Raw genomic sequence first — 25,208 nt, forward strand, 5'->3', positions numbered from 1 at the left:
GGGAGCGGCCGTGTCTTTTATTGGCATTGGCTTTTGGATTTTGAACTTGGGAAGCATGGCAGCACATTAATCTTAAACCGTGCTTAGACTGTGTTTAGAAGATGTTATTTTCATCATAGTTAGGACGTATTCGTGCCTTTAAAGAGTATTTTTGTGGTTTGTACTTTATATTTTAACTGTTCAAGAAAGTGCAAGAAAAGAAACAACATAAAAGGAAGAACAACTTTTTTATGAAGCACGCGTAAAGACGGTTCCTGCTCCCCAAGATATCCGAATGTAACTGCAACGGCAGTTACAGTAACCATGGTGACCTGCAAAGAAACGCGTGCAGCCATCATTGCGTTGCATAAAAATGGCTTCACAGGTGATGATATTGTAGCAACTAAGATTGTACCTAAATCAACAATTGATAGGTCATCAAGAACTTCAAGGAAAGAAGTTCAATTCTTGTCAAGATACTTCAGGGCATCCAAGAAAGTCCAGCAAGCACCAGGATGGTCTAAAGAGGATTCAGCTGCAGGATCGGAGGTCCACCAGAGCAGAGCTGCTCAGGAACGGCAGATGCAGGCGTGGGTGCATCTGCTTCACAGTACGGCTTTTGGAAGATGGCCTGGTGTCAAGAAGGACAGCAAAGCAGCCACTTCCATCCAAAAAACATCAGGGAGAGATTGATCTTCAGCAAAAAGTCTGGTGAATGAACTGCTGAGGACTGGGGCAAAGTCCTATTCTCCCATGAAGCCTCGTTCTGATTGTTTGGGTCATCTGGAAAAAGGCTTGTCCACAGAAGAAAAGGTGAGCGCTACCATCAGTCCTGTGTCACGCCAACAGGAAAGCATCCTGAGACCATTTATGGGTGCGGTTGCTTCTCATCAAGGTAGTGGGCTCACCCACCATTTAGCCCAAAAACACAGCCATGAATAAAGAATGGTACCAAACACCCTCCAACAGCAGCTTCTTCCAACAACAGTTTGGTGACCAACAATGCCTTTTCCAGCACAATGGAGCACCGGGCCATAAGGCTAAAGTCAGAACTAAGTGGCTCGGGGACCAAAACGTTGACATTTTGGGTCCATGGCCTGGAAACTCCCAGATCTTAATCCCATTGAGAACTTGTGATCAATCCTGAAGAGGCGGGTGGACAAACAAAAACCCACTAATTCTGACAAACGTCAAGAAGTGAACATGAAAATAATGGGTTGCTGTCAGTCAGGATTTGGTCCATAGGTTGATTGACAGCACACACAGTCAAACTGCAGGGGTCCTGAAAAAGAAGGGCCAACAGTGCAAATACTTTACATACAAATACTTTCCACAGCAGGTCTTAATGACAGCAAATACATAAATGACATGTTATTGTCCATAAAAGCCTTTGGAACGTGTTTAGTTCTTGTAATTCTATTTCAGTTCATCACTGAAACAAAGATCTACAAGCAGTTTAGCAGCAAACTTTGTGAAAACGAACATTTGTGTCATTCTCAATACTTTTGGCCATGACTGTACGTGTTTCATGTAAGATATTTAAGAGTCAGTTCATGAACTGCTGAGATGCTATTTGACCTGTCTGTGCTATCATAGATAATTAAACTACATACAAATGATCCATGCAGGTAATAAAGATCCAACCCGTCTGCTTTTAGTAAAACTTTTGTCCCATTTTTAATGCAACATGTACACATCTAAAAACACATCTAAAAATATATGCAGAACGTTACTCTCCACTGTGTTGCTGCAATAAACATCACCCTAAAGGCAATATTAACATGATTTTGTATCGATGACCCCACACTCCGCGGTGCAGCAGGGATGTGTCCCACTAAACACCTACCTGCCTGCTTGCCCATCCTGTCAAAATGTAGCAGGCCAGGAGGTCCTTCTCTCTTTTTTCTTGCTCTTCTTCCTTTCTGCTGCATGTGAACTCATCTTCCTCGTCCTCTCTGTGTGCCTGTGAGTGCCTGTGGGCAATCAGAGTCCCTGGCAGCTTCTTGTCACAGCTGCAGTCTATCAGCTCATCACTGTGGCGCACTCCGCTCGTCATTGCTGTTAACTGCCCGTCGGGTAACACTCACAAGATCCATGTCTCCAGCCAGATAATATGATTTTGTTGTTTCACTGCACTTAGTGGCTCCTTGTTTTGGCTTTTCTACCTCTGCCACGGATTTCTGTCCAGATGCTGCAGCTGTTGGTCAACCAGTTTGAGCGGATCACCCTGTTCTTATAAACTGTTATTGTGACCGTGCAGAAAACTGTTTTTGTACAACTAACAGTCTCTTTAGTTTGTTTTCCACAATTCACTGCAAATGTTTGAAATATTTTATAAGAAGCCCTATGGCTCTTTACAAACGGCAACAGAGATCTCATTTTCAGTATATTGATTTCTTTAAGTCAATCTGCCTTTTGTTTTTAGAATAAATGCTGCTAGTCAAGAAAAAAAGATAAAATAAAGATTGTCCATTCAATGGAACAATGCACAGTATTATTTACGGAAAAGAAAGAAAACTTTTCTTGAATGTGACAAAGAAATTCATTTTTTTAATTGAATGAAGAAAATTATAGTGAGCGCTTTTATGGAACAAAATGATTTTACACCAAAACTTGAAGCGAAATGTCACTGGAGCAGCAGTAAGACTGTGACAGAAGCTTTATCATTGCATGTTCTTTTTCCCTTTTCAGTCATTTTAGAAGCAGTTTTTGGGAACCATCTGAATGCATGTGGCACTTTCACAAAGTTATTCAGTGGATCATTTGTTCCTGTCAGCACTACATATGAAACAGTCCTGATCATCCTCTTGATGTTGCATCATTTCTCTTTAAATGGGAGACTGACGCGCTCTTTTTTGTGTTTGAAGCCCCTTAGAGGAAAGTCATGCAGACCCCTTTAATAATGCATTAAACATTGTTAGCAAAAGACAGGCCAGGAGGCCACATTTCCTGTTTGACTGAATACAGAGCTCCTGATCTGTTCATTCATTCCTTCATTCCTTCATTCCTTCATTCCTTCATTCATTCATTCATTCATTCATTCATTCATTCATTCATTCATTCATTCATCTTCTGAACCGTTTACTCCCTTTCGGGGTCACGGGGTTGCTGGAGCTTATCCTGGATGAAGACAGGGGACATGCTGGACCTGTCGCAGGGCCACCATCACACACCCACGCACACTCACATGCACACCTAGGGACAATTTAGAGGAACCAATGAACCCATGAAGCATGTTTTTGGACGGTGGGAGGAAGCTGGAGTCTGTGGAAAAAATCCCAAACATCCAAACTCCACACAGAAAGGTTCCCCATTGGTGTTCTGGTTCAGGCCCCCCCCCCAGCTGAGACTTGAACCTTCTTGCTTCTTGCTGTGAGGCAAGAGCTAACCACTGCACCACCGTTCAGCCACTGCTGATCTGGTTTGGCGCTAATGAAAACATGTGCTGCAGCACCTTTCTGTTCATGTGTAAAGCTGCATTCACACCGCCCTCTATCACGAGCGTTCAAGCGACGACATTCAAAGTCTATGTAAACACGCCTAAATAAGCATTTGGGGCTTGTGCTTTCAAAACTCTGGCGCTCATGCGTATCTACATGCATTTTAAAGTCCTTTTTGGGCTCTACCTACAAAACGCTCAGCTTTTGAAAAAGATAAACCAGGTTGAAATTTAACCAATCAGGGAAGTGAGGTATGGAAAGCGCCCGTTTAAAGTCACGGAAGTGTCAACTGTTTGAAAATGAATCACTAATACTTGTGGTGTGTGCTCAGCAGGAATTATGTGACACCAAGTCTTCTGCATGGGAATAGAGCTGTAAAAGACAAAGCCTGGAGTGAAATTCAGCAGATTTCCCACCAAGCTTCTGTCAGCTGTTGGTGGTGCAGATGTGCTGCTAAACAGAAGACTGCTTGTCCATTGTGAACACTATAGGTCAAGAAACTGTTTTCAGCGTGTTCTGGAGCGTTCATCTCATGCTCACTGTGTACGTAGCTTGAGAACGCTGTATGAATGTTTGTCTTCTGAAATTGTAGTATCAAAAACTGCAACAACAAATAAGGATAGAGTTCTTTCAAAGTGCATAAAAAACAGAAAAGCACTGAGAGCTTAAAAAGGTCAGTTAAAGTCCCACTTTGATTATCATTTGATCTCCTGTAAAAGTGTTCCCAGTGGTCTTTTAATTATGATGCTGATTTTAGACAAAATCAAAAGCCCTAAGTCCTTTTCTAGGACTTGGTTTCTGCAGAGCGGCAGGAGTTCATTTGAAATTCACGTCTGAGTTGTGGGCAGGACTGTTGGTGCAGGGTAAGCCTGCCCCAATTTCCCATCATCCATCTGTTTCCACGTTCTCCTGTTCAATTCAATTCAATTCAATTATACATGTATAGCCCAAATTCACAACAACAGTCGTCTCAATGGGCTTCGTATTGGTAATTGAAAAAGTGAAACATGAGCTCAAAAGGATCATGAATACATAGAATTCAATAGGAAAATACTAAACAGAACTAACAAACTGACTAAGCTATACTGGCATCCCTGCCCTTAGACCCCCCTTCGCGGTAAGGAAAAACTCCTAAAAAAACGGATTCCGGAAAAAACGAAGAAACCTCAGGGGTGCCCACATGAAGGAGGGATCCTCCCCCAGGACGGACAGGCGATTTACCAGAACTCTTAGAGAAGAATTAACTTATCTAACACTACAACTACATATATAAAGTCCAGCAGACGAGCTTCATCCAGGAGTTGTGGGGACAGTCGGGGGCGCGAGTCGAGCCGGAGACAGGAACCACAGCCAGGAGGGGAGAGGGAAAGAGGGACAAAACATGAATCGCACTGCACCAAACAGAGGCATGGAGAACTAAATGATGAATAATTATCAAGAATTGAGGAGAGAAGGAAGGTAGAAGTAGATGAGAAAAGAGGACAGAACCCCAGTGCACCATAGTCACCCCAGCTTCAACTTCTAGCAGCCTTTTAAAACAAATAGTTATTGTTATTAATTTTAATTTAAACATATTAACATTAAGTTAAATAATCTCTGAATACTAGCTAGTCTGACAATAAACCTGTCCAAAGAGGAATGTTTTCAGTCTAACTTTGAATTGAGGATCAGGAGGATCTTGAACTTGATTCTGGAATCAACTGGGAGCCAATGGAGGGAAACCAACACAGGAGTGATGTGATCTCTTCTGCTAGTTCCTGCTAACAATCTAGCTGCTGCGTTCTGAACAAGCTGGAGACTTCTTAAGGAACTCTTAGGACACGCTGCTAACAAGGAGTTACAGTAATCCAGCCTCGACGTAACAAATGCATGGATGAGTTTTTCAGCATCACTCTTAGAAAGTATATTTCTGATCTTAGCAATATTCCACAGGTGAAAAAAGGCAGTTCTACACGCCTGAGATATGTGAGCCTTAAATGATAAATCCTGGTCAAATAAAACCCCAAGGTTTCTAACTGTGGAATTGGGGGCTATACTTACACCATCCAGGGAGACTATCTGAGCAGACAGAGCATCTCTGAGGTTTTTAGGACCAAGTATAATGACCTCAGTTTTTTCTGGGTTCAAGAGGAGGTAATTAATTGTCATCCAGGTCTTGATGTCACTGATGCAGGCGTTCAGTTTCTCTATCTGGTCATTCTGGTCAGGCTTCATGGATAAATACAACTGCGTATCGTCGGCATAACAATGAAAATTAATGCTGTGTTTCCTGATTATGTTTCCTAGGGGTAGCATATAAAGCATAAACAGGATGGGTCCTAAAACTGAGCCCTGTGGGACTCCATAGTTAACTCGAGTGCACTGAAAGGAATGGCCATTTACATTAACAAACTGGTACCTATCGGACAAATAGGATTCAAACCACTGGAGGGCAGATCCTCTGATCCCTATGTCCTGCTCTAATCTATGGAGTAAAATACCGTGGTCAATAGTGTCAAAAGCTGCACTGAGGTCCAACAGGACCAGAATAGAAAGTAGTTCCTTTTCTGAGGCCAATAACAAGTCATTAGAGACTCTAACTAGTGCAGTTTCAGTATTGTGGTGAGGTCTAAACCCCGACTGAAAGTCTTCAAAGTGGCTGTTGTCCTGTAGGTGGCAGTAAAGCTGCTTAACTACAACTCTTTCTAGGATTTTAGAAATAAAGGGGAGGTTTGATAATTGGCTTGCAGCCCCTCACAACCCCAACCGAACATCAGTGGTGTAACAAAAATGAAGAGCCTTATTGGAGTCATACAGTCCTACAGTTAGATCCAGATTCCAGCTCAGACCAGGAAAACAAAGATGTTCATGGATCTGTTTGTCTGCAGGAGGATCATCAGAATGGAGCAGAGCAGGGAGCTGGTGGTTTGCTGTAGTAAGGTCTATGTCAGCTGTTTCAGCATTTTTTGGTCTGCTTCTGATTCACACATAGAATAAAGAAATACACAGAAAGGCAACTTTAATCTGAACTTGCGTAGTATATGCCCTCCATCCTGAGAAAAATGCCACAAGAACATGTTAAAAACACCATTTTGATCTGAGTGGGACTCTCAAGGCAAACATGTGCAGGAGGGCTGCTAATGATGCAGCACAATAAACACAGCACAATTATACATCGGATTCAAACCTCTGGTTTGCGGTGAGAAAAGCTGGGAAGCTGGTTCCATTTGTGTGAGCATGAGAGTTAAAAGCAGCTTCACTCTGTTCGGTTCTGATCTGAGGCAGACCAGCACTGATCCAAAACCCTGCTGGCTGAGAAGATCACACATGCATGTTGGCCCCATGCTTTTGATGATTATTCATAAACCCCCAATAAATATAAAATAGGAGAAACGCGGCTAATGAAGACATGGTGAAACTTATTTAAAAGGAAGGAGGTTGCCGTTTTGTGTATTGATATGCAGACAATTAGGATTTATTTCTCTCTGTTTTACAGCCTAACATAATGAGAACTGACTGACCTCCTCTTGCAAGAAACCACTGAAAAATGCATTTTCATTTTAAGTTCCGCTGAAGCCCTTCAATCCTTTTGGATTGATCACAGTCAGCCTGCAAAGCCCTCCATTTTTTTCACATCCTTAATGTGTTCAATTGAATTTTGACAGGTGACTGGAAGAGCCCGTTGCCATTGCTGACGTCCTCCATTATGCTCAAACTCACTTAGGGTTACATCTCAGAACAAATTGGAAATGAGAGGAAAGACATGAAAAATGAGAGAAGAACATGACGGTTCAGATCTCATTCTTTTCTGATTGACATTCTGTGATTGAAGATCCATCACACACATTTCTGTAGCATATTTCAAAATAAAAGTCAATACCAGAAATGCTTTTTCACTTCCAGAATAAAGCTGCTTTTGTTGACTCAAAATTAAAAGGAAAAATCAATCCTCCAAAATGCTTTTTCATTTTCTTTTTCAACATTGCTAATTCTGTGACATAATTAAAGCGAAAATGCAAAGATGGAATTACATTTTTTTTTTCACATCCACCGCGCAAAAAGTGTCCCATAATTCTTTTCCAGTCAGTGTTTCCAGGAGGAGGCGGGACGATGACGTCAGTGCGTTGTGGGTCCGTCCAGCAGACGAAGTACTGATTTTTCATTCTCATTTTGAGTCATTTGATGCAGTTACATTGTGGAAATGAAAAAGCATTTCTGTTAATCCATTTTAAAGATCAAATTAGACATTTCTAAATGAATTTTGCTACACATTTACTAGAGAACTTTTTGAAAATGTAATTTCAAATACCATTTACTTTATCATTTTAATGAAGTGACAGAATGAGCGTTGTTGAAGAAGAAAATGCCGTTTGGCGGATTGATTTTTCTTTTTAATTTTGAGTCAACAAATGCAGCTTCATTGTGAAAATGAAAAGTCATAGAATTTTATTTTTGATTATGCTACAGAAATCCTCACATAAAAAATAAATTGAGGACTTCCTCGTATTTTACTGTTCAGATTTGTTTTCTTTGTGTTTCCTCTTTTATTTCATATAAATGATCTTTTTTGTCTGTAGTTTCCCTGATAGTCATTTTTTGGATGGTCTTTCTCAGAGGAGATCCAGATTCCCGCTGTCAGTATTTTCTTCATCGTATTATGATGAGCGTATTGTTCTCTCCACATTTCTGAAGAAAATAGACACAGAATGAGAGATAACCTTAAACATGCACACATTCTTCTGACTGAACTGTTTAGGGCAGAGGACCGTGCTCATATGTACCGGTAGATGTATTTTCGGGGCCCCCTCTGTGTCACTTTTTGACGTTTTGGGTGTCCCCAACTCGCATTTTTCAACGTGCTGCCTGTTCCCATTAAACCAGTGGTCCCAACCGGGCCACGAACCAGTATCGGTCCATGATCTGAGGCCCGCTCGTTCCGGGCCGCAGACAGGAAAAAATGCAGACGCTAACTTTGATTTTTTCAGTTTTTTTTATTTTCTGATTCAGAAGGAAGTTTTATTTTAGAAAACTACCAAATTCTCAGTGAGGAAACTGAAGAAGAGACTAAACTTCACAGAAACATAAAGCTGCTGTTTACAGACAAAACCAGGAGTCTTCCTCAACGTATGGATTCATGGAGACAGTTGTCTCCACGTACTTGGTCTGTCTGCATAATATTCAGTAACTGATTCTCAAATGTTTCACATTACCTCACAATAATAAAGATGCAGACACGGTGGAATCACGTTCATGTTTTAGTCAGAAAATGACGGTTGTGTCGTTTTATTTTGCTTTATTTACCCATCACTCCTTATAAGTCAGATGCGGCAAAAGTTGTTGTGAGAATCCAAATTACGGGAAAATCTTCATCTCATAGTTCAAACCAGTCGCAAACATTTGACAGAGAATGAAGATTCAATCAAATAAAGAGGCAAAACTGCTGAAGATGCTTCTGAACTGAGGAAACTTGTAAAAAAGGACATTTAGGATTTTTTCCTAAAGAAAAGCTGAATTAAGCAGGAATTTTCCAGTTTTGAAAAGCAACCTTAATAGACTGGAAAACTTTAAACATTTGTTCAAGTGTCCATTCTTCCTGGGGAGGGGTTTGATTTGTGGAAGAAGCGCATGAGGGCTCGTGGGTCCTCCTTTATCTAGTTTTCTTGTACAGTTGTCCTGTAGTGTTCATGATGTGTGTGTGTGTGTGACGCACAGTTCCATTTGTTTTATGTTATGGATGGATGGATGGATGGATGGATGGATGATGGATGGATGGATGGTGGGTGTGTCACTTTGTCCATGGTTGCCCCCTCCTCTACTGAGGTCAGCTTCAGTCCCACATGGAGTTAGCCCTCCTGATGATCTTGTTTAACATGGATCAGGTTTTTCTTGCTTGTGCCGCATCAGCACACCACAGCGTACAGCAGAGCACTTTCAATCACTGTTTGATAAAACATACCGAGTGACATTAAACATAACATTAGATACTGTCAAAAAGGTCTACAATTGTGAAAGTGTCTATTCCCACAATTTTTAAAGAATGTGCAGCCAGCCCTCAACTTTTTCTTGGCCGCACAGACCCAGAGGAAGAGTCAAGGATCGGGTTAGGGTTAAACCACCTAATGGTTCTTGAGCGCGGCTGTTTCTGCAGGTCACTGCTCCTCCAAGGGATGGATGAAGACATTTCCCACACCTAAGTGCATGACAGATGATGGGATTTTAACTTTCAGTTCAATGTTAAAAACCTGCAGCCAACAACATAATGCCACCTCAGATGCACTAAAATACGTGCGGGCACTGCAGCAATGTGCATCTTGGCTGCAGGTTTTAGGTGAGGCACAAATGAATTTCCATCACTTTTAGTGCTGGCCGCACAGAAAGACGTGTGCATAACATCAGCCTTAAATTGGACTGAATTAACTTGAGTGAGAGATATTAATCACACGCAGATGTGCCACCAATCTACTAAAAACATGTTACACTGAATATTTAGACATAATTTATCCCGACCTCAACTTCAAGACATTTTTTCTAACTGGACCTCTTGAACTTTTTGTCTAAGACCCCTGGTTAAGGATATAACCTTTCATAAATGTAAGTTTTTGTCAAAAATATTCACTGAAATGTCACTGATCGACTTAGAAGGTAACCAAAAGCTGTACCTTGAGCAAAAACCTGTGTTTATCCTGCTGAAAGCTTTTTCTGATGCCCTGACTTCTGATCCTGGAGCTCTTTCCGACCTGCCAATGTCTTCCAGTGTATATTTGTCGGAGAAGAGCGGATAACAGACAATCCCAGGGTCCAACGGCATGCTCCGTTTTCTTCTGATGGTCTTCTGCATCGTAGCTCTTGCTCTCCTAAAGAACAACTAAGAAGTAGGTTGGTCAAAATTTGGTTTGAACTTCAGTTTGGGAAAACACTGTAAAGAGTAAACCAGAAAATCTGCCCCACTGTTCTTTATTTACATTATTGAAAAAAAACAACAGAATTGTTGGAATAATTCAGGATCAATGATTGGCATAATTGTGAATTTGTAAGAACTAAATTTGAATGTGCTATAACTTTATTTAGTTGGAGGTAAATGGTGCATACTACATGATGTTTTTCTATTTTCTCTGATGCCCAAAGGATTTTACAGTCATGGTAAACACAGCAGAGCTGCCATGCATCGGCACTCACCACGCCGCTGACGGCAGTGTGGAGTTCAGTGTCTTGATCGGGGACACTTGGCAACACATGTGGATGGGCAGAGCAGGAGCCAAGCCAGGGATGCTCTGATCAAGGTGTTGACCACTCCACCTCTGCACTACGGCCACCCCGTTTAAAACAAAAGGGTTGCACCTGTCTTTCTTCAGTGTCAAATTTCCCCATTCCCACCATGTTTCTCAAAGGTTCTTTAGCTTTGCATACATGAGTATACCTGAGTAGAATTATTTCCTCTAATAAATTTCCTGAAAATAATAGATAGTAGTCCCCCTTATATTTTGATTTGCCTCTCATATAGGGTTGTTGGTGTTCATTTAAGTAAAGGAGCTGCAACCTTTCACATTAAAAGAGCCATTTGGTCCAGTTTCTTGCAGATCAAATCCCAGCGAGAGCCGAAAAGTCCCATCTGGCCATTTAGACAAATTCATTTAATTTATGGTTTTATGGTATTTAACATCTAGCTTTTGTATGTATAGATTTTTAAACATGTATTACAATTTTACCTATTATTTTTGACAGAAGCACATACAAGTTCCTTTTCGAAATAAAATGTGTTAACTGACAGAAGATGATGCGATATGAATATGTGCTTTAAGCTTATTGTAATATTAAACCGCGCTCACCATAGATGAAACCTTTTACCATCATTTTGCTCAGCTTTCTGACCTGTCAAAACCCAAACATAGACAACAACGCTTCATAAACTAAAGTAATATGACTAAAACAACCAAGCTGTTGTGTACTCATTTTCTTTAAACCCAAATAGCCTCAATGGAGAGACAAAGAAGCTGACCCTTGATTTAGGCCGTAGCTGGGATAGGCTCCAGCAGCCCCTACAGTCCTGCACAGGACAAGGGAGTAATAGAAGATGGATGGATGGATGGATGGATGGAGCCCTTCTATTGGCCCCACCACCAACCGAAGAATTAATAATAAATAATTGATCCAGTTTTCCAAGGGTTTTTCCACCATGCTGCCTGTCACTGCATGCCTGTAATTTTGCTCTTGGTTTAGAGCTTCGAAATCCCGTCTGAATGCTTTGCGTTAGCAGTCCATCCACCTTTAGGCTGGGCACGTCATTCAACCCTAGATTCTTATCCTCCCCCTTCAGTGGCACACGATGGTTTGGAGGTTATCCTGGTCTTTCTGTCAGCTGGAATTAGCTTGACTTTTCTTATCTGACCAGTGACACCAACCACATCCGGCGAAACATGTCAGGTCTGTGAAAAAACACAACCATGTCTGATAACAGAAGAGCCTAAGAAGCCAGATTCAGTTGTTGTTGGAAGAGAACCATAGGCTCACCATGATCAGCCATCATGGGTGTTTTAAAGCTACTGCTGCCTGCTGCTGATTATTTGGATCTGTTCCGTCAATCAGAACCAGGAATCATTGGATCAGCCAATCAGCAGTGATTAGAACAGAACCAGCAGGAAAACAAGCAGGGTAGTAAATCTCTGGGACAAGAGCTCGGCAACCACGATGTAAAAAAAAAAAAGATTTTTTAAAAGAAAAAAAACACATTACTGTGAGCTGTGCACCAGCCAGGCTTTATCTGAGTGCCCTGACAAGTCTCAGTCCTCTTACTTAGCTGAGCACCAAGACCAAAGAATATCAAACACTTGAAGCAATACAGCTTTTCAGACTTCTGCGGTGAAGTAGTCTTTAGCAAGTGTAACCGCCTTTATGGAGCCCTGCTCATGTGTCAGCTTCAGGCACATTTATGTTCTATTAAATCCATTAAGTAGAATTAGGCCTCTCTTAATTGAAAGCTTTTGCTTCTTCTTGTGGATGCTTGTTGTCATGGAGACAGAGCAGATTTGCCAGATCAACATGTTGTTCAGATTCACATTATGTCTAATCAGGTTGACTGTTTCTTTGCAAGTTTGCAGTCTATTTCTTGACGTTTCTGCTGAATAAAAGCCTCTGTTTGCTGGTTTCAAGCCAAACTCAGGGAATAGATTTCAGTGACGCTGTCTCCTTGCATTCTGTAATGTTTCTATTGCAAATAACCTGGATGTGAAGTGTATTGTGGAGCATTACATATTCATCTTCTGGTCTTTAGCGGTTAGTGAGAAGCTTTTCAGACAAAACCCTGCAGAGACAGTTTGTCTTTTACTAACAACAGGAAATTAAAAAAAACGGTTGAATACGTAGTTTAATCTGGGTTCTCATGATCCTAAAAAGTTCCATTCGTAAAATAACTAAGTACCTACACTGCATATTACCAATTTATTACTTTGTACACTACACTGTATATAGTCTGTTGTAAACTTAATTTTAACTTATCCTTAATTCCACTATCTGTATATTATACTGTTTGCACTTTTTTCTCATCTGAGATGCACCACCTGCCAACACCAAGTCAAACTCCTCGTTCTGTAAAGTGCGCTCTACTGAACCTGGCAATAAAGCTTTTTCTGATTCTGATGAGATTAATTGTGAAACTGTTTTGGCATTTTCTAGAAGATCAACAGACCTTGGCTGGATTAGCCCTTAGTACTTATTTTATGCAGCATTTTCATTACATTTAGGGGTTAATTTTAAAGTTACGTGAACAACAAACATGTATATTACAAGGTTTTACAGAGAGCGGTTGTTTTTCAGTCCCCAAAATGTATAAGATATTTAAACTGTGCTGGCCTTAAATTTAAATACAAAATGATCACGTGATTTGTTTTTCTTTAAAAATCTTTGAATTTGCTATTTGACAGGGATGTTATAAATCAAACTGTGAACAGGGAGGATTTTGCCAAAAGGCTTTTGTAATGTGTGGTCCATGCAGGCAGGCGTTGTGATGCAGTGACATCTAGTGGTAGAAATGTGAAACTGTTTTTATTATTATTTCTTTTTTCATTTTTAATGATTGGTGAGCAGATTGGTCCCATGTGTTAGGGAGGACTGTGAGGATGGAGGACTGTATCGCTGTATCGGGTTAGGACTTTAACCGTAAACAAGCTGGGGTGTTGCTGAAGGAGATGTGACTCCACTTGTAGATGTTCTGAATTTATTCCATTGCTATGTAATCCAAGTTAGTCTGAAAAAAACAAAAAAACCCTCTCATCACAACATAAATGACACAAACTGGCCTGCTGTAAATAAAATAAATTACATAAAACCAAGAAAACTGACTGAGTATGTCATTATGACAATAAACCCCTTAAAATAGGCAAAATCTAATGAAATCTGCCTTAAACCTCACAGAAACATTGACAATGGTGACACCTAGCGGCCGAGAAAATAACTGCGCGAATTAAATGAGTAAAGCAAGTAAATCAAGTAAGTAAAAAAAGATTTAAACACTTGCGTTTTGGTCAGTTACTCAATATTGAAAAACACAGCAACTGGAATGAACTGAGGATGTAAGCCAGGGTTCTTGGGCGGCATCAACAAAGGGCTGAGCCGTCACAACAGCCGCCCCAAATTTGCAAGGTACATTTGCTTCAAATAAACATAAAGTGCCAACTCAAACTAATATTCCCCAGATGGCAGTGCAGGTAACATAACTAAATGACACATGTCCATTTATCTCAACATCAGCCAACCGGATGTGTCCATAATCACTTTGATAAATCTTGACAACTCTTCCTATGGGCCAGGGAGCTCGGGGCAGCTGAGGATCAAGTAACACGATCAGAATCGGAATCAGAAATACTTTATTGATCCCACACGTGAGAAATTTGTTTGTCACCATAGCAACTGACAGCAGAGGGAAAAAAAAGACTTAGAATGAAATAAAAAAACAAGAGCAAAGAAAAACAGCACCCACGTAGGGTTCTGAAGTGGCTGAATGCCATTTCTGCCTGGTCTGCAGGGTGGGGAGGTATTCCTGAAGGAATCTTGCCCAAAAGTGGTCAGCGAGCACCTGTGAGTGCCGCCAATGTCTCCGACTCAGGATCTCAATGTCTTGATAGACCACTTAAAGTAGGGATCCTTCAGGCTGCTCCATCAGGAGACTGTTAGGTGTCACAGGGTCAATGTCAAACACGTCCAAGGAGACGTAGCCCAGAGGTTTACAGTTAAGGATGAACTCCACCTCCAAGAGCACAGTGAGAAGCACTTCCTCGTATACTGGTTGGCCTCCAACAGATGTGTACAGGGCCGTCTTTACAGAACGAATTTCCTGCTCCCACACACCACCAAAGTGTGGAGCTGCTGGTGGGTGGAAGTGGAATTGATTCTTTGCTGAGCAAGCTGTTGCTGTAGAGCAGGTTCAATGCTTGTGAAGGCCTCCTTGAGTTCCCGTTCTCCACCTTTGACGTTGGTCCCCCAATCAGACCAGGGGCCTCATTTATAAAACCTTGCGTAGGATTTGCGTCAGAAGTGGCGTACGGATGAAACATAGGACGTGCGTACGCACAGAAATATTCGGATTTATAAAACCGTGCGCACGCACATCCTACGCATCTTTCCCTTAATAAATCACAATCAATTCTAAATGCAGCGCAGCTTTTGCGGCTTCATGACACACCCATAGTTGCCCATAAATAGTCCTTGAAACGCCCACAAATTAATATTCATTGATTGGGAAACCATGGCAAACACAGAGAGGAAATGAAAAAAACGTAACTTCACTCAATGTGAAGTAGAAGTTATCGTTGGTGAGGTGGAAAAGAGGAGAAAAATGTTGTTTGGAGGGCGCAGTGTGGGCATTACTAATGCCAAAAAGGCACTTGAGTGGCAGACGCCGTAAATGCTGTAGCCTCACATCCTCGGACCGTGGCCGAAATAAAAAAGAAATGAAAGAAATGGTCGGACATCAAAGTCGAGGCGAAAAGAAAGACGTCTAGTGCTCCATCGCCAGAGTGTGTCTTCCACGGGGGGGGGGGGGGGGGGGGGGGGGGGACACCGGAGCTGACCCCTCTTGCTCTTGATGAGAGACTGGCGACTATATTATTGGCAAATCCCTTTTAGTGGAGTGGTGACTGAGGCGGAGGGGGACAGATGCACCAAATGCACTGGGTGACACAGGTAAGAGAAACAATTAAAATGAATGCAGTCAAGTCACATGTATGCAGGCTACACAATTACAGTTTATTATTTTAGTTGCTGGGTGTTCCAGCGGGGCCAGTGGTTACGATGCTGCAGCTGAGCAGCCATCTGGACCCAGCGTCTCCACGGAGCACGCGGCTCTCAACCCTCCAGCAGTGGACGTGTCCTCACCGATGCAGTCCTTGAAATGCAGAGGGAAGTCATTAGTTCAATCAGAGAGGTGGCCAAGGAGTTGGGCGAAATCAAGACTGCCCTGACTGAAATAAACTGCACGATGAGGGAATTCTTGAATAAATAATATTTTCCACACCTCTTGTTGTTCTTTACAAGCGACGCATCACTTCCAAGCGCTGGCGCACAGCAGCAGCATTTGTCTCAAATGCGTGGGGATGGGGTTCAGGGTCGGGGCCAACACAGCAATCGGCGCCAGGGGGTAGAGGCACGTTTTGAAGCTGTGCCACATTGTGTAGCACAGCACATGCCGGCACACACTGATTTGGCACACACTGTCACTTTCACGTGTTTCGTCCATCTGCCAACGGTGTCGGCACTTCTCATTTCACCCGTTTTTGTGCGTTTTCCCGTCAAGTTTGCTTTTTATAAATATCAACTATTGTGTAGAGAGTGGCGTACGCCTTCTTTTGTGCGTACGCAACTTTAATAAATGAGGCCCCTGATCTCGGCTGGTGTCCCACATCTGGCGATGAATCTCCTCAGGGCCATGATGTAGGTGATCTAGGTGCACTGCTCTGGTTGTCAGACATTTGAAGATTATTCCCCAACTCTTTTCATGGCGTCTGGCCACTTTCACCAGCATTGGACCGAAACAGTCTACACCAGTGGAGTAAAAAGCTGGCTTGAAGGGTCTCAGGTGAGCAGCTGGCAGGTCTGCCATCTTAGGGATGGTTGGTCGGGCCCTCCAGCGCCGACATTCCACCCAGGTATGCTGGTATTTACGGATGGCCTCCCTGCCACGTAATAACCAGAATGATCTCCACAACTCAACGAAGACCCGCTCTGGACCTGGATGTTGAAAGTCTTGGTGGTACCTTTTAATCAGCAGCAGCGTAACTGAATGTGTCGGGTCAAGGAGAATCGGGTGCAACGTTGAGTCACTGAGGCCCTCTAACCAACGCAGCCGACCACCAATCAATGTGCATCAAACTACAACAAGATCCTTTTTACTCCCAGCATGAAAGGTTGTAGGGTTTACTACAGCTGTCGGAGGGATTTTTTCTGTATTTAACTATTATGTTAGATTAATTACCTTTTTGATTTGACTTTACAGCCACTTGTTTTTCTGGGGAATATTTTTATGGGTGTTTTTTCTTTCCCACCTTGAATATACTCTATATATTTGTGAATGATTCAGAATGGAGTCAATTTTCTGTCCACTACAGTGAAGGAGCAATTATTTGGTACTCTACCTAAAGGACCAATCTGCTCACGAATCACTGAAAAAAAAAAAATCTCTGACCTGCATTACTCAACACCAGAGGATGTTTAATCTCACTGACATGGAAAAGGCAGTTTCTTCTGCTTCAGCTTTCACTTACACTGGAACTAGCAACTCTGTTCTTAAAAGAAGCTTTTAGGAAAGAAGCCCAGGTGGTTGTGACAGTTTTGTCTATTTTTTTTTGCATTTTTTGTTTTTAACTTGTCCTGTCCAACAGCTGGGCAGACAGATGAGAGCTGAGGGCCTCTTGTGTTGGACATATTTTACTTTAACAACAGGGGTTCTGAATCTTCTGACAAACCAGAGGTATGTCTGAATAAACCCCTTTTGTAATTGAGGCCAAACTTTATTCATTTTAATCATATTTGAAAAACATTTGTTGTTTTAGAATTCATTTTAAGATTCTTCTGCTGGTTTTTAAATCTTTACACGGTCTTGCCCCGCTGTACCTCTCTGAGCTTCTCTCTCCCTATTCGCCGGCACGGTGCCTCAGATCAGCTGATCAGATGCTTCTGGAGGTACCGAGGTCCAGACGAAAGCTCAGAGGGGACAGAGCTTTTGCTGTAGCCGCTCCGAAGCTGTGGAATACTTTGCCGCTGGCCATTAGAGAAGCCCCTTCAGTGTCCATTTTTAAAACCCGTTTAAAAACACATTTTTATGCCTTGGCTTTTGGCCCAATATGAGACCACTGTTTTTCTAACTGTTTACTGTTTTCTATAGTTTTATCTCCCTCTGTGCCCCCCCCCCCCCCCCCCTTAACATGTTTTAATGTTTTTTACTATTGTGTTCAGCACTTTGTCTCAACTACTGTTGTATGAAAGTGCTATATAAATAAAGTTGAGTTGAGTTGAGAGTTGGACCGGACGGAAAAGGAAAGAAGAGAGAGGGATGTTGGAGAGAGGGGGGATAGGAGGGTGATTATGGGGGGAGGAGGGGGGGGGGGTAAAAACTATGAAGCAGCGTAAAGCAGCAAGTTTTTGGATGGTTATACTGATTACAGTGAGGTTCAGATGTAATACAAGTTTTAAGGGCGGGGTCTGTCCACACACACACTCAAATGTTATCAACACACCTTTTGGCTCAAAAAATGTCCACATGTCAAAATGTACACAATACAGATAATGTTCACACACGCATACTTATGCCTTCAAACCAACTAGTGTGAAATATTTCATTCAATCACGCAAACTATTTAAGTAGAGGCGAGTTAACACCTGTGCTTAAGTGAGTCTTTATGTTCTTCTAAAATGGATGGTGGAATGTGAAAGGAAGGAGGGAGAGTGCCCAGCCATCCCTACAGTTTTGTCTTATCATCACTTTTATTGTTTATTATTTCTTGTTCAGATTTAATCAAAACAGAAGGATGTTAACTAGAAAATTGAACATTTTACAAGGACAACAGCAGAATGGAAGGCAATTACAAATGAAAGGCTTAAAAAAACACAATCAATACTGTTTTATTATTAAAAATAATATTACAACAGCAAGCCTTTTAAGCTAAGGTTCTTTTACCAATGTGAAGCTGTAGCATAACATTTCTTCAGAGATAAATATGCAGCCCTAAAATGAAATTCAAGCACAATTAGAAATCAAACCTTTGCACTGTTCTGGACAGACAGGCAGACGGCTGCTTCTATGTGCAGCAGGTTTACTGAACAGACGATGAGTCCGTAGAGCTCAGGCAGGGTCGGGCAGGCAGAGGTCAAGCACGAGCATAGAAGTGTCAGGCCTCGGTATCGAGGTTCAGGTGTGGGTCACGTCAGGCGGCAGACAAACAGAGTCGGGGTCCGGAGACGGAGCAGGATCGGGGTTAGGTTCACACAAGGTCAGGTCCAGATGTAAACGCTTGGTAATGCAGGCTAATACTTTCCACTGAGTGAAGGTCACACACTGATGTTGGTGGAGAAGGTCTGGCTCTCAGTCTCTACTCTAATTCCTCCCGAAGGTGTTCTACGGGGTTCAGGTCAGGACTCTGTACAGGCCAGTCCAGTTCATCACACCAGACTCTGTCCTCCATGTCTTCGTGGACCTTGCTATGGTCACTGGTGCACAGTCATGTTGGAAGAGGAGGGGGTAGCTCCAAACTGTTCCCACAAGGTTGGGATCATGGAATTGTCCAAAATGTTTTGGTATCCTGTAGCATTCAGAGTTCCTTTCACTGGAACTAAGGGGCCAAGCCCAAGTCCTGAAAGACAAGTCCACACCATAATTCCTTCTCCACCAAATCTCTCACTTGACGCAACGCAGTACAAAATGTACCGTTGTCCTGGCAACCTCCAAACCCAGACTGGTCCATCAGATTTTCAGATGGAAAAGCGGGATTCATATCTCCAGAAAAGGCGTCTCCACTGCTCTAGAGTCCAGTGGCCATGTGACTGCTCTGTTGTGCAAGTTTAACTTTGTTACAATATTAATGAATTATGTTCCCATTCCCTTCTCTGCTGCTGTGCCGGTACCAAGCCCGGTTGGATTGAGAGGGTTGCGTCAGGAAGGGCATCTGGCATGAAACATTGCCAAGTTAACCTTGCATCTTCAACCTGAGCCTCCAACTTGGGAGAGTGCCCACCCTATGGAAGACTTCATGCATCGTTCCGGTCCCCAAGAAGAATCGGCCCAGCGAGCTGAATGACTTCCGACCGGTGGCACTCACATCACATCTGATGAAGACGTTGGAGCGGCTCTTCCTCAAGCTCCTCAGACCACAGGTGCTGCACGCCGCGGACCCTCTACAGTTTGCCTACCGGGCAGAGGTTGGAGTAGAGGATGCCATCCTCTTCCTCCTACACAGAGCACACTCGCATCTGGACAAGGGAAAAGGCACTGTGAGGATTACTTTCCTGGATTTTTCTAGTGCCTTCAACACCATCCAGCCCCTTGTACTCCAGGAAAAACTCTCCAGTATGCAAGTGGACCAGTGCCTGGTTGCTTGGATTTCCAGCTACCTAACTGACAGACCACAGTACGTCAGGCTGAAGGACATCACGTCTGACACTGTGGTCAGCAACGTGGGAGCTCCACAGGGGACTGTACTTTCCCCTTTCCTCTTCACCCTGTACACCGCGGACTTCAGCTACAACTCGGACACGTGTCACATCCAGTAGTTTGCAGATGACACAGCCATCGTGGGGTGTATCAGTGGCGATGAGGAGGAGGAGTACAGGAGCCTGGTGAAGGATTTTGTTGTCTGGAGCCACAAAAATTACCTACAGCTCAACACCTCCAAGACTAAGGAACTGGTCGTTGACTTTGGGAGGGACAGACCCAACCCCAGACCAGTTCTGATAGGAGTGGAGGAGGTGGAGGTCGTGCAGACCTATAAATATCTTGGGCTGTGGCTGGACAACAAGCTGGACTGGACGAGCAACACGAGGCAGCTGTACAAGAAGGCCCAGAGCAGGATGTACTTCTTGAGGAGGTTAAGATCATTCAACATCTGCAAGAAGTTCCTGGGGATCTTCTACCAGTCTGTGGTCGCCAGTGTACTAACCTACGCTGTGGTGTGCTGGGGGGGGGGGAGCACCTCAAAGACAGACTTCTCCAGGCTGGAGAAGCTGATCAGGCGGGCTGGTTCTGTGGTTGGCACAAGGCTGGACCCTCTGGCTACTGTGGCAGAGAGAAGGACACTCAAAAAACTAACGTGTATCCTGGACAATGCCACCCACCCTCTGCACACGACCATCAGTAGCCAGAGAAGCACCTTCAGCAAGAGGCTGCTCCTCCCAAGGTGCAGGACTAATAGACTGAGGAACTCCTTTGTCCCCAGGGCCATCAAACTCTTCAACCACCACTTGGGAGGGGGGTGTGGGACAGAAAGGAAAGGGCCTTGATTGACTTTCTTAAATGCTGTTTTGCAGAAATGTAAACTGTCTTTACTGTTTTTACTTTTCTGATTATGTCTAATAGTGCTGTATGCGATGGAGATGTCAATTTCCATGCGGGAACCTCCCAAATGGATAAATAAAGTTGTCTATCTATCTATCTATCTATCTATCTATCTATCTATCTATCTATCTATCTATCTATCTATCTATCTATCTATCTATCTATCTATCTATCTATCTATCTATCTATCTATCTATCTATCTATCTATCTATCTATCTATCTATCTATCTATCTATCTAAACTCTGGAATGCTCCCTCCTTCTCTGTGAGGTCAGCCAGAACCGTCAGTGATTTTAAGAAACTTCTGAAAACTCCTCTTTTTAGCCAGACTTTTAACTCCAGTGAGCGGATTTAGTGGGTCAGCTTGTTAATTTTATTCTTTTATTTATTGTTTTATTGCTTTTATTGATTCTTTATTGTATCATATTGTCTCTGATTTTATGTGATTTTATGTTAAGCACTTTCGTTGCTCCTGCTTCAAAAGTGTTATACAAATAATAAATTGATTGATTGAATTGATTGTAGTCCATTTGTCAGTTAAATCAGATTTTAGACCTCTAATTTTTGCACTTATCTCTCTAAAACTTAGCTGGTTTGAGGCTAATAAGTCACAGCCACGTTCTTCTTCGAAAGCATAGGCCTTAGCCTCCATGGCATCCTTCGCACTGTTTGACATCTGTGTGTTTTTTTTCAGTTACCCGTTGGTTCCTCACTCATCATCCGAGTTATTGCACAAAACTGAACAATATCATTGAGTTAGGAGGGTTTAAATAGTGTCATGGTGCCTCTGTCAGTTCTCCTCCCCCTCCCAGCTCTGCTCTGTTCCTGACTCACCAGCTGTGACTACTCAACTCATCAAGACCCAGCTCTTCATAAGGAGACCCAGCTCCAGTATTCTTCGCCAGTTCGTTAAACCCTGATGGTGCCTAGTCTTTCTAAGACCCACATCTGCCCCCCTTGTCTTGTTCTCACACTAATCTCGTTTTGTTGTTGCCTCAGGAACTTGCCTCAATGCCACCTCGAGCAGCAGCTGTCCTCTTGAATCCACTGGAGAGTTTACTCCTTCAAGATCCTCAAGCCACACGGCTCACCAAGATCTCCAGCCACGCCACTCGTCAAAAGCTCCCGTTACACCACGAACTCCGAAACTCAACTGGACTTCGAGCCTCACCTCAGCCACGGCTTCGCCAGAACCTCCGGCCACACTTACTCCCAAGTCTCATCGGACAAGAAAAAATAAATCGTATTTACTCACCTAACTACTTACCTGTCTCCTTCCGGGTTACAGCATCTGGGTCTGTCTTGTGTTTGTATCATGACAAATAGCCTGCTTTGAGGAGCTCTCACTTCATGCGTCCATCTCTGTCTGCTGCTGTTACCGGAAGTCAAACCAGAACAATTTCAACTTCATCTGGGAAAAACAAAACTCATTCCATAAAAAAAGAAACAATAATTCAGGATTACAGGGAAGGTGGACTTACAGCCATAGACTTTGAATGTTTGGATGGTATGATTCAAATTAACTGGCTTAGGTTTTATCTGCAAAATGGAAGAAATGTTTGGTTTCATATTCCTTCAAACATTTTCTCTCATCTAGGGGGCATTGAGTTCCTTCTAAAATGTGACTTTGATTACAGAAAACTTTCTATTAAACTTTCTACTTATCATCATCAGCTGTTACTGTACTAGAAACTCCTATTTAAACATAACTTTAGTCCACACAACACTCCCATATGGAACTGTGGGTATTTTTTATGTTGGAACAGATCAATATTTGACAAAAATTTTGATTGATAACAGTATTTGGTCATTATTACATAATATGAATGATAATGGAAGCATTATCTCATTTGTAGAGTTTTTCTAGTAAGTTAAATTAAATGATAGAAAACAATGCAACAATGTGATCAAAGCCTCAGACTTTGATCCAAATGTCCTCCAGTCTGGTTCATAATGTTCAAGTTCAGCTTCCATCTCTGTTGCTTGATGGTCGACCGCTTAATTTAAAAGTTCCAAACTCATAAGATCTTTGTTAGAGAACTGTTTCCAACATCTTACAAAAATCATTCTGTCACAGCATAACACAAAAGAGGAAATAAGCAAGTTAAGATGTCAGTTTGTTAAATATCCGTATCTTCCAAAATACAAAGAAATCCATATTAAAATAATAAATGCAGTCTATCCATGCAAGGAACTACTACATGTACATTTTGGTTTTCCAGAAAATAACTGTTCTTTCTGCAATATAAATATGGAAACACTTGATCATCTGTTTTTGAATGTATATGTGTTAACGGTTTTTGGGGGGATTTGGTTGGTGCTCCTCAAAGTTTCCTTTTCCTATTTTTTTTTCAGTTACAAAAACACATCATATTATTTGGAGTAGTTTCTGGTGATAATCTATATTATTTGACATTTAGTTCTTTATTTCATATCTGGAAAATTCTTAATTCATAAGAGCAGATTTTTTTTTAAAACCAAACCATTATTCAATACATTTCATGGTCCAACACCAAAGATTTTCAAACATGGTTGAAATTAATAAAGTTTGGCCTCAATTACAAAAGGGGTTTATTCAGTCATACCTTTGGTTTGTCTGAAGATTAATAACCCCTCTTGTTAAAGTAAAATATGTCCAACACAAGAGGCCCTCAGCTTTCATCTGCCTGCCTAGCTGTTGGACAGGACAAGTTAGAAAAAAAAAAAATACATTTCATGAAGAGATCAGTTTATATTTTAAATTTATGAAAAACACAAATGCAATAAAACTGTCCATTTTCATTGAAGATCACATGTATGACAATCCCTAGTACTGTAAACTGCAATTCTAATATTATTGTAGGAAAGAATCTTTCCGCTTTTCAGATCTTTCCATCCATGCGTGTTCAGTAGTCGAAAGAGGTAAAGCAAACCAAGGATTCAACCGGATTAAAAGTACACAAAGTTTATTTCTGATATGGTGCCTCTGTCAGACTCCTCCCCCTCTCCTCTCCGCTTGGCTGCTGATTCATCCTAGCTGCAACCACTTACCTCATCACCCCATCCGCCTTCATAAGGAGCCTCAGGATCATCAGTCTTTGCCAGTCCGTTGCCCCTGATGGTGCATAGTTGGTCTTCATGTCAAGCTCTAGTTTGTCTCGCTACGTCAAGCCTGCGACTAAACTCTCTCTCTCTCTCTCTCTCTCTCTCTCTCTCTCTCTCTCTCTCTCTCTCTCTCTCTCTCACTCACACTCACTCTCACTCTCACTCTCACTCTCACTCTCACTCTCACTCACCTCCAGGAATCCATTACCACAAGTAGTCGCCCGAATCAGTCTCAGCCTCTGTCCTCGCCTGCGGTCCCACCTCGAGCCTCTGCCGTTACCTTGGTTCTTCGGATCTCCACTTCCGACGCCAGCATCTTCCTATGGAGTGAACCACCAGTGACGCCACCAACATCTGCCTCACGTCTGGGACCTCCCTCAAGTTCTGCTCACGCTCTGCCAACTGATCCTCTGATTAAATCTCTTACCTGCCACGCTCGTCTCCCGCTGTGTTTCTTCTGGGTTCCAGCATCTGGGTTTGAAAGTGTTCTGTAGCCATGACAATTTCCCTGACAATAGTTCTAACACAGATTAAAACATATTAATGCAGATATCTAGATTCTCAAATTAAAAGACCTACAGACACATAAGTTACATGCGAATTACTCGTAGGCAGTCTTGAGAACAATAAAATTCCTTCCAAACAGACATTTTAACGTGTGTTGAATCTCCTCCCCTGGAAGCATCATGGCGGCCGAATCTCCGCCCCTGGTCGCTCTGATTCGTCGGCAGATGGCCCGCCTGCTTTCACCGGCCAATAATTGGAGTTGCAGCCTCTGGATTCGCTCCTCCTTGACGTCGGACCAGATACGAAGACGCACTTGGTGCACCCATTAAAAGATTCCCCATTTGGTCCAAAATAAATCATTCCTGGATAACCGAAAAATCCATCACAGGCATAAGGGTCAGTTCCAACCTCCACATGAGAAGGTGAATCTAGGCAGTTTCCCAGGGATTAGATCGTCAACCCATCTGGGTTGAAATATAATCTATGACATATTTACTGCGTCTCTGCCACAATCCCATATTTGCACAAAGAACGTCCTATTTCTCTAACAGGGGTTTGCAGGGGAAAGGTCTTGAGAGTTCAAAATGAGTTCACTTCACACTAAAGAATAAGCTTCAATATAATAAAGAATAAGATATAAAAACATACATTTCAAAATTATTTATCTTTTTTTTGCTTCTTTGTA

General features: G+C 42.3%; 1 long non-coding RNA gene across 1 annotated transcript; it reads right to left on the bottom strand.

The window, feature by feature from the left end:
• Positions 1-208: 208 nt before the first annotated feature.
• On the bottom strand, positions 209-1,970 carry LOC144984479 (uncharacterized). The gene is made up of 3 exons (XR_013648209.1): positions 1,822-1,970; positions 395-1,261; positions 209-311 (listed from the first exon to the last, which is right to left on the bottom strand). It is a non-coding gene; the product is annotated as an uncharacterized LOC144984479 (long non-coding RNA).
• Between the last annotated feature and the right edge of the window lie 23,238 nt (positions 1,971-25,208).

The sequence above is a fragment of the Oryzias latipes genome, chromosome 16, assembly GCF_053564925.1.
Source record: "Oryzias latipes strain Hd-rR chromosome 16, Olatipes_Hd-rR_3.1".
Taxonomy (NCBI): Eukaryota; Metazoa; Chordata; class Actinopteri; order Beloniformes; family Adrianichthyidae; genus Oryzias; species Oryzias latipes.